Source organism: Phalangium opilio, unplaced genomic scaffold (genome assembly GCF_054372755.1).
Source record: "Phalangium opilio isolate 3A_F unplaced genomic scaffold, DU_Popi_V2 ptg000387l_1, whole genome shotgun sequence".
NCBI lineage: Eukaryota > Metazoa > Arthropoda > Arachnida > Opiliones > Phalangiidae > Phalangium > Phalangium opilio.
Window position 1 is genome coordinate 325,966 of NW_028324233.1, and position 8,039 is coordinate 334,004.

Below are 8,039 nucleotides of genomic sequence, written 5' to 3' on the forward strand. Positions count from 1 at the left end.
ATAGCGGAGAGGCGATGTGATCTAAGCCCTCCTGCAAAAGTAGAGGGAAGACCCCATCGGGTCCCGGAGACTTGTAGGGCTCAAAACAGTTGACAGCCCACCGAAGCTTGGGAATCGTGACAACCTGTCTGGCTACAAGCCAGTCTTCCCTCTTAGCCCTGTGCAGGACAGGGTAGAGAGAGTCAGGGTTTGTTGGGTTGATAAAAAGATATAACATAAGGTAAACTGTTATTACTCTTCATCTTAAAATGTTTTATGAATAATGTATATACTTTATTGGAAGCACGGAACTCGTGTCCGTACCTCTAGATGTTTTACAGACGTTTCGAAATCGGAGTGAGATTTCAACGGTAATCTTCCGAATTTCTTTCTAGCAGAATTTCAACGTGGCAGGCGCTGCACGCACGCGCAAAGCAGAAGTTAATATTTGCACGTGCAAGGCAGGAGTGGCAATTTGAGATGGATCAATACGTAAAATATTTGCATCTGACCTATATTGTGATTTGAAAGGGACCAAAATAAAAAGGTTTTTGAAGAATCCAACTTCGGGGTCCCTCATGTATGCCGCCTAGAATATAAGTGGCCCCCTCTAAAAAGAAGCCTTTGCACTCCAACCATAGACTACTGTAACGTATAATGTAAAAAATAGATATAACGTACTTGTGGCTTATCCTTCTGCAGCTCTAAATTGATCGATGAAAGAAGTAACATATTGTTTAGTATTATTTATCAGGAAATAGACCGAAATAGACCTGATGTTTTTTCCTTTCCAAATCGATAGTTTGTATTCCCCGGGGATGAAATGGCGACTCACGACCGTTAGTGATTCAATTTCGACACTTATGGTCTCTTCAATCCCGAAAATGACCAAGAAACCATCTCTCTCTTTCCTCAACATGGAAGGACAAGTAACATAAACTTAACCCGTATAAACAAAGGAAATACAATAACAATTTGATTCAACGTTAACTGCAGTTCTCGATAACTTGGGCAGTGAGTCTGTTAGCAGTTTCCATCATCTTGGTTTTGGCCACGCCCAAAAATGGGCGAGCATTCGTCATGAGTTTTGTCGAGATGATCTGGAAGAATTTACTCCTCTTTTTCTTCGAACGTAAGCCAATTCGAATTTAAAGGCTGTAGTAAAACGACACTTTCTGGTTACAGCGTACAACCGTGTCGAGAAAGCGATCGCGTGGCGCGTAGCCGCCATGTCCTGGCTGATCGCTACCACTTTCATTTTCTTCGAAATATCAGGCAACCTAAAGTCGGATTTCACCGAGAAGGAATATGATACTGTGGACACTGTTGACCAACTCGTCAAACAGGGTTTTCACAACGTCTGGTTCTGGGACGGCAGTGACGAATTAGGATCTTTTCGCAAAAAGTAAGTAAAGAAAGAGACCAAGAAATCGGTAGTTGAACACGAACCAGTAATCATTTTTATCATTGCTTCTGAAAAATTCTTGTATTTTTGCTTCTAAAACTAATGTATGATTTAAGCAGAAGTATTATTCTCATTTCTAGGTCAACGTATCCATCCCAGAAAGCTCAATACTTCCGATTGCGAACGGGGTTATCGGAGGAGAGTTCGTCAACCTCGCGCAAAGCGTCGGCGACAACAGAAAGTTTATGGTCGTGGGGACACTGATAATGCAATTCCTTCTACTTGAAAATCCAGAAATGGAAAATGATGTTTATTACGCGAACAAATACTACTTTTCGCCGTCCATAGACAATACGCCTTTGGGTTTTGCCGTTTCCTACAATTTCTCGAAATCAAAGTTTATGGACAAAGTCAACCAGCTGTAAGACTAAAAAAATACAGAAACTCTTCTGTAATTTAGTAAATTTAACACATTAATCTTCATTTCAGGATAGAGTTAGTGGCAGAAAACGACCTCAGATTCCATCACTTCTACAAAGCGCGATACACGATCGATCTCATAAAATGGAAACAGCCATTGGACGGTTCTCCTCCGATATCCGTGAAGGAAATCGAAAGCCTTCTTTCTCTGTACTACGGCGGAAACGTCATCGTGGTATTGGCTTTAATATTGGAATATGGTTTATCCCTTCTGCTGGCTTTGAAGAAGAAGAGAACCGCAGAAATTGTCTTAAGACGAAGTTTACACTGAGTTAATTTTCATTATGGATTCACATCTCTTACCTTCCACAAAGCATTTCGCTTTTTCAGGAGAAAAAAATATTAACTCCCTCCCCAACCCTATGAGAGGGAAACTATGCGCATGGCCAAGATTTCAAACCCACCACTTGGGATTCCCCGGTGAAATAGTTCCATTTGCCCACGTGACCTAGCTATTTCCGCCTCAATTTACAGCTGTCTCACATCCGCGGGTTTATCGCATATTTGGTAGCCAGCTTCTTGATCAAACTACGCGAGTTGTTCTTTCAGCCTAAATGTTTTCCTATTTAACACTAAAACTTATTACATTATCACTATAATACATTAATAGGCTCCAAATACAACATTTTAGGGTAAGTAATGTGTCAAAATGAAACTTTTTCATTAAAAGTTTAATATAACATTAACATAGTTCGCAAAATTAGAAGCAACAATTTAATCTGGCAACATTCAATGTAATAATGTTGCCAATAAAACAAGGGCGTCTAGCCCATAACTAAGCCACATCGCTAGCCATCTCTCGCTATCCCTAATTCAATAAATTTTCTTCTTCTGAAATATCACCAACCATACCAGTCAAGTGGGGGGAGCAACTGAAAATTTTAAAGCACAGTCTTGCGATTAATCTTGGAATTTGGGTCTCAAATTACAACCTCTAATCTGTTTGGTACACATCAACGTCAACGTAAAAAGTATGAAAATAGATTGGAAATAATTCCCAACGTACCCACCACCAAAAACAAACCATATTTTTGCCAGGGAAAACATATTTAAATAGTTGACGAACTATTAAAAAATATTTCGTCATTTTCAATTTATAGATTTAAATGTCGGATTCGTTAATGCCAAATTGTTCTAAGAACTAGAAATACGCCATATTTTTCCTGAATTTCGCCTTTTCAGAACGATCATTAAGAAGAAACTCTTGAAAAAATCCAAGAACTTGTCTCAAGACAGTGGGATAATTCAAATCGACCACATAGTAGGTGATGGATAAAATTTAAAGGTATTCTAGGAGGGTGCTGGCCTAACAATTAATAATTGTTTCATTTATAACAACAAATCCTTTGTTCAACTTCTCTTTGTTGTTGGTTATTATCACAAGCTGAGGGGCTTGGACATTAGATTCCACTGGAAGCGTCTGAAATTTCGCATTTTTTATAATTGCAACGAAAAAGAACATAAAAGACAAGCGGACAAACGTTCAAACGCATTTCAAACCCTATGGCTAAGACCAAAACGCAGTAATTGCCATTTTGAAAGGTATCTGCACGACTATTACATTAAAAGTTTCGCTCTTACATCCTTGAGACGAATAACGGAAAAGACTGTACAGTAGTACAGTCTATTTAGGAAATTTTGGTTTCGACTTGGATTTAGTTTTCTGTTGAGGTATTAAATGTTCTTCTAGCTTCTTTACGAATTGTAGGACAACTTGATCAGATTTCAGTTTCTCCTAGGAAAAATACACAATTACAAATGAAATGCAAATATTTTCAGTGAAACAAGTTAAATTCTATGTAAAATCAGTAGTGTACTTATAAAGCTTATATAATCATGCGTTTTACATACCAACCACGTTTTCTGCATTATAAGACCGAAGAAAGGAGTATTTATGTAACTTACTGAAGTCGAAAAGTTGGGCCATACAGTGAAGGAGAAAAAATTGTGGTGTAAAATGAAAATTGAACTGACGAATTTTACACCACAACGTTACCTTCTTTGCATTGTGGTGTAACTTTTCGATTCCGGATGGTTACATAAATACTCCTATGTTATTTTAAACGTAGTTGGGGTATGTAATACACATAAGTACACCACTAATCTAAAAGACAGACGACAAAATTGTTATGTGCTCTCTATTGCCTATTAACAATCTACATCTTACGGTATCTTCATGTGGAAAATTAATGCAGCAACTTTTTGATAGTTGGTAAAAAATTGTTCTTCTTTTGTTTCCATTCCGTGAAAAAGCGAAAATTCTGCTTTAAGCTATGATTAAAACAAAATAATTAAAATAAATTATGTTTATATAATATTTGAGATTTACATAAGGTTTTTCTACATGGTGAGGATAATTCTCTAAAATTTCAGTGACTGATAATGGGTTTTCTACAATCCATTTACGCCTGTCAGTGAAAGTCTCCCGAGAGAGTTTTAGGTTAGTAGAAATATTTCTTCTGTCTTTGTTCCATTCACAGAGTAGGTTGCGCTTCAAAGTTTTAATGTCCATCGGGGTTTCCATCTCCATAGCGGCAGCCTTCTTACTCTTGTTTGATTTCTTAACTTCTCCAGATTGAACCACTTTTTGATAATGCCTAATATGGCGAATTTTTGTGACAATTTCTTTGCAAACAAACCCTGTAAATGACTATTAAAGGTCTTTAAAGTAGGCGCAGTTTCAATATTTGTAGGGTTCCTTCAGGGGCATGCGTCAGCAATTATGTCGCTATTGACAACGCGCTTTCACATCTTACCATAAGTCTATTATGTAAGGTCCCCATAAGTATGAGTCCCCAATTAGGTCCTATACTACCGGCATTGTACTCGTATTAACATTTTGAAAATTTGGCGGGTACGACAAAAGCGCCATCTATAATTCCTAGGCTGTTTCCGTATACCGGAAGTTGAGATAGGACTTTCAACTTTTTCACCAATTGGGGTGTGGCGGAGGGTACCGTTTACATTGCTGTTTATTTGGTAAAATCATGTCACATACTTTAAATATAACAGCGGAGACAAATAAAAGCGGTCATTGTCATCATTACGTGGAGGATTAAGTTAAGTTACAAGATGAAAACAAGCTACACTTTCAATTAACTGCAGACTGAAGTAATGGATCTGGCAATTTTTCTTGATAAGACTTTAACATCTTTAACGGTGTTAAGAAGATAATATAATAGTAACACTTGATACTTTTCGTGCAAATTGTTTTCTACTAACCTTGAATACATTCTACCTCTTCATGTGTTAATTGAATGTACTTCTACATTTAAATATAACTTTAGTTGAGGCTAATACCTCCCAGCTCCATTCCTGGCCGCCGCCATTTTTAAACCTCCCTACGATTCAATCTTTAAGACTAAGACATCCGCAACACGAAATTCGATTACGTCAGCTCCGCTTTGTGGTACCTCCAGAGTCCGACAGGGGGCGATGAAATTTCCTTACCTGCTTCCTTCATTAGGGGCATTTGCTCTTGACTTAAATTGACTTCGTTTCTGACTTATGGGGACCTTACATAATAGACTGATGATCTTACCGAAAGGATAAGCCTTTAAAGAATCCGCTTTAATTGCGCGAAAATATTCAAAATAAACTGACCCACGGATTTTAAGCTTTCTTATCAACGTTTAATGATGGATATTTGCTTAAAGCCAATTTGCCTACAGTCGCATAGTCACTCTTTTTGTTCATACTGTACTCAACTAGAAGTCCGTGCGCCATTTCATCTACCATTTTGCGGAAAACAGAAACTGGTTTTCCAGTAACAAGCATGTTGTGCACAGAATCAGTTAGCTTTGGTAGTTCAACAAGTTCACTACAATCCTAGAAAGAAAAATTAAAACAAAAAACAATTGACAACACTGGAGTACAGAAGGATATAACGACTATTTTAAAACTATCTTTAAGTCACGACAAAAGCAACACTACCCCATTTAAAGGGGCTCACCGGTGCTATTGGGGGAGACCGCCCTTAGTTCAGGGGGAAAACACCCAGCTCTTTGGCCATAAGGAATGGCACCACCGTCGCGGTGGGCGGGTGAGCAATATGCTAACCAACAGTTAGACCCCCCCTTTCACCCCAACAGCTTCGGCCAGCCCGTTTAATTGAGCTATGTCTAACAGACTACACATACCAAATTCGAGGATTCAGAACCAACACCTGGGTCGTCAATATCAAACTCCTCAAAGCTAAATTCATCACATTGGTTTAAAGTTGAGAGTCCTGAGTTGACTTTAGACGTTTCACCCTGTTCTTTTGAGTTTTCAGTGCAACTAAAATTGTCTTCTGAATTCTGAATCATCGCTTCTTGAACCATTACAGGTCGCTAAAAATTCAAGTTCAATATAATGATTCATAACATAGCACTGAAGGATGCAAAACTTATAAAAAATTAAAGCCTCCGAAATGGAAATCAGTATATTTACTAAAGAATATTTCTGGTCATCTCGTAGAATCATTAGGATTTCATTTTTTAATTCTATTAAAACTTCTCATTCATCAATAATGGTTCCATCACAATCTAATACAACTTTGAAACTTCCAGAAGGCAAAGCCAACTTGAGAAAAGCTATAAAAATAATCTGGTCACTTTTTGTAAATTTGCACTATGCCTAGCTACAAGGACTAAGGGATTCATTTGTAATTAGAATTGAAGGCTATCTATTCTTACCTTGATTAGCCAGTTCTTCTTACGAATTAGCAATAACTACTATTTTAATAGTTCTGTTAAAATTTGTTATCTTGAACAACGGTATTTTTACTCATAAATCTGAAATATTGTTTGTTCACAAAAGTAATTGATCCATTTAATTGCTAAAATATAGTCATTATAGTACTATTCCCCTCCATTCATATAGTCCAGTCAAACGCACAGAAGGCGCAACCAATTTGCTTATCGTATCAAAAATAATAATAATTGTTCAGTTAGTAGTTGAGGTCCTATGTTCACCTAAGTTAACTTTCCGAATAAATCCTAATGACTACACATCTTCCGCATTGTATATCATCGTCAAAAAGTTGTTTTGTTTTAAATAAGTAGGTTGAGGCCACTTGTACTTTAAACTTCTTAGATGTAGCAGTGTTTTTACTTCAGGGGGGTGAACCTCTTTGAACACATAACGATTGCGATGTTCATCATAGTAAGAAATGTTTAGTTTTGAACACCACGCATAGGACTTTTGGTTTATTGTGAGCACTCGTCGTACGATGACGAACGCAGGCATTGTTGTGCAATCCGTCAGTAAAACTGTACCGTTGCGATAATTGTGACCCAAAACTTTAATCCCCGAGCAAACATGCACTCTTTGTGGGAAGTCATTAGGCTCAAACTTCCTTAGTTGTATTTTAAGTTCATTCTCCAACGTAATGTCATAACCTTCAGTGACGAATTCACCATCATCCAAAAAATTGAAAGCCTTGCCACCCAAACCATCATTCTGTTGCATGCACATCCACCTTTGGTGTCGAAGTGACATGGTTTTTGATACAGCTTTGAAACATTTCCATTGTCTAATCTTAAATAAAGCATGTTTTCCTTCTTCCCTCCTACACCAATGGTGACGCAAAGGACCGAAATTGCTCATTTGATCAGGAAAATGGTTTAGGTAGTGAAGCTTGGGTGTTATGGTATTTTCTGGATAGTAGAGCTTTTTGAAATATTCTCCATGCTCGCCGACTAAGAACCTTAGAGTATGGACTGTCTCTGAATTCACTACACTAGATAGAGCTAATTGGGTTATTTTTTGAAGAAGTATGAAATTTTTCCAATTTGGGTCATCTTCTGGAACTTTATCAGCCACATACAATGGCATGTTAAATAGCAAGGATCTCATGGCTGATGCCGTTTGTTTCATTTCATTGTGAAGATGCTTCTTTTCAATAATTGCAGGCTTCGTATCTGTTTCGTCATTGCCATAAGGAAAACCTTGGATTTTCACATTAAGATAATCCAATGTGAAATATTTCTCTCTTTCAGTAAAAACAATTAACATAAGTCTTGTTTCATATTTTACGACTCCCTCTAAAAGGATGTGCATTGGATGGTGCAATAAGTGATGGGTGACATCAAATCTGGGGATATCACGTAAAGGGCTTTCTTTGCTGATTCCATACTGCTTGGACCAGTATTTATGTGCTTGAGGACTACAGAGTTTTAACGATTTACATCAA

The 8,039-nt window shown here is 37.6% G+C and overlaps 2 long non-coding RNA genes across 2 annotated transcripts; one reads left to right on the forward strand and one right to left on the reverse strand.

Moving 5' to 3' along the window:
- The first annotated feature begins 917 nt into the window (after positions 1-917).
- On the forward strand, positions 918-1,759 carry LOC149597155 (uncharacterized). Its single transcript, XR_016379309.1, has 2 exons — positions 918-1,384; positions 1,525-1,759. It is a non-coding gene; the product is annotated as an uncharacterized LOC149597155 (long non-coding RNA).
- Positions 1,760-4,031: 2,272 nt separating this feature from the next.
- On the reverse strand, positions 4,032-5,684 carry LOC149597156 (uncharacterized). Its single transcript, XR_016379311.1, has 3 exons — positions 5,468-5,684; positions 4,194-4,504; positions 4,032-4,135 (listed from the first exon to the last, which is right to left on the reverse strand). It is a non-coding gene; the product is annotated as an uncharacterized LOC149597156 (long non-coding RNA).
- Between the last annotated feature and the right edge of the window lie 2,355 nt (positions 5,685-8,039).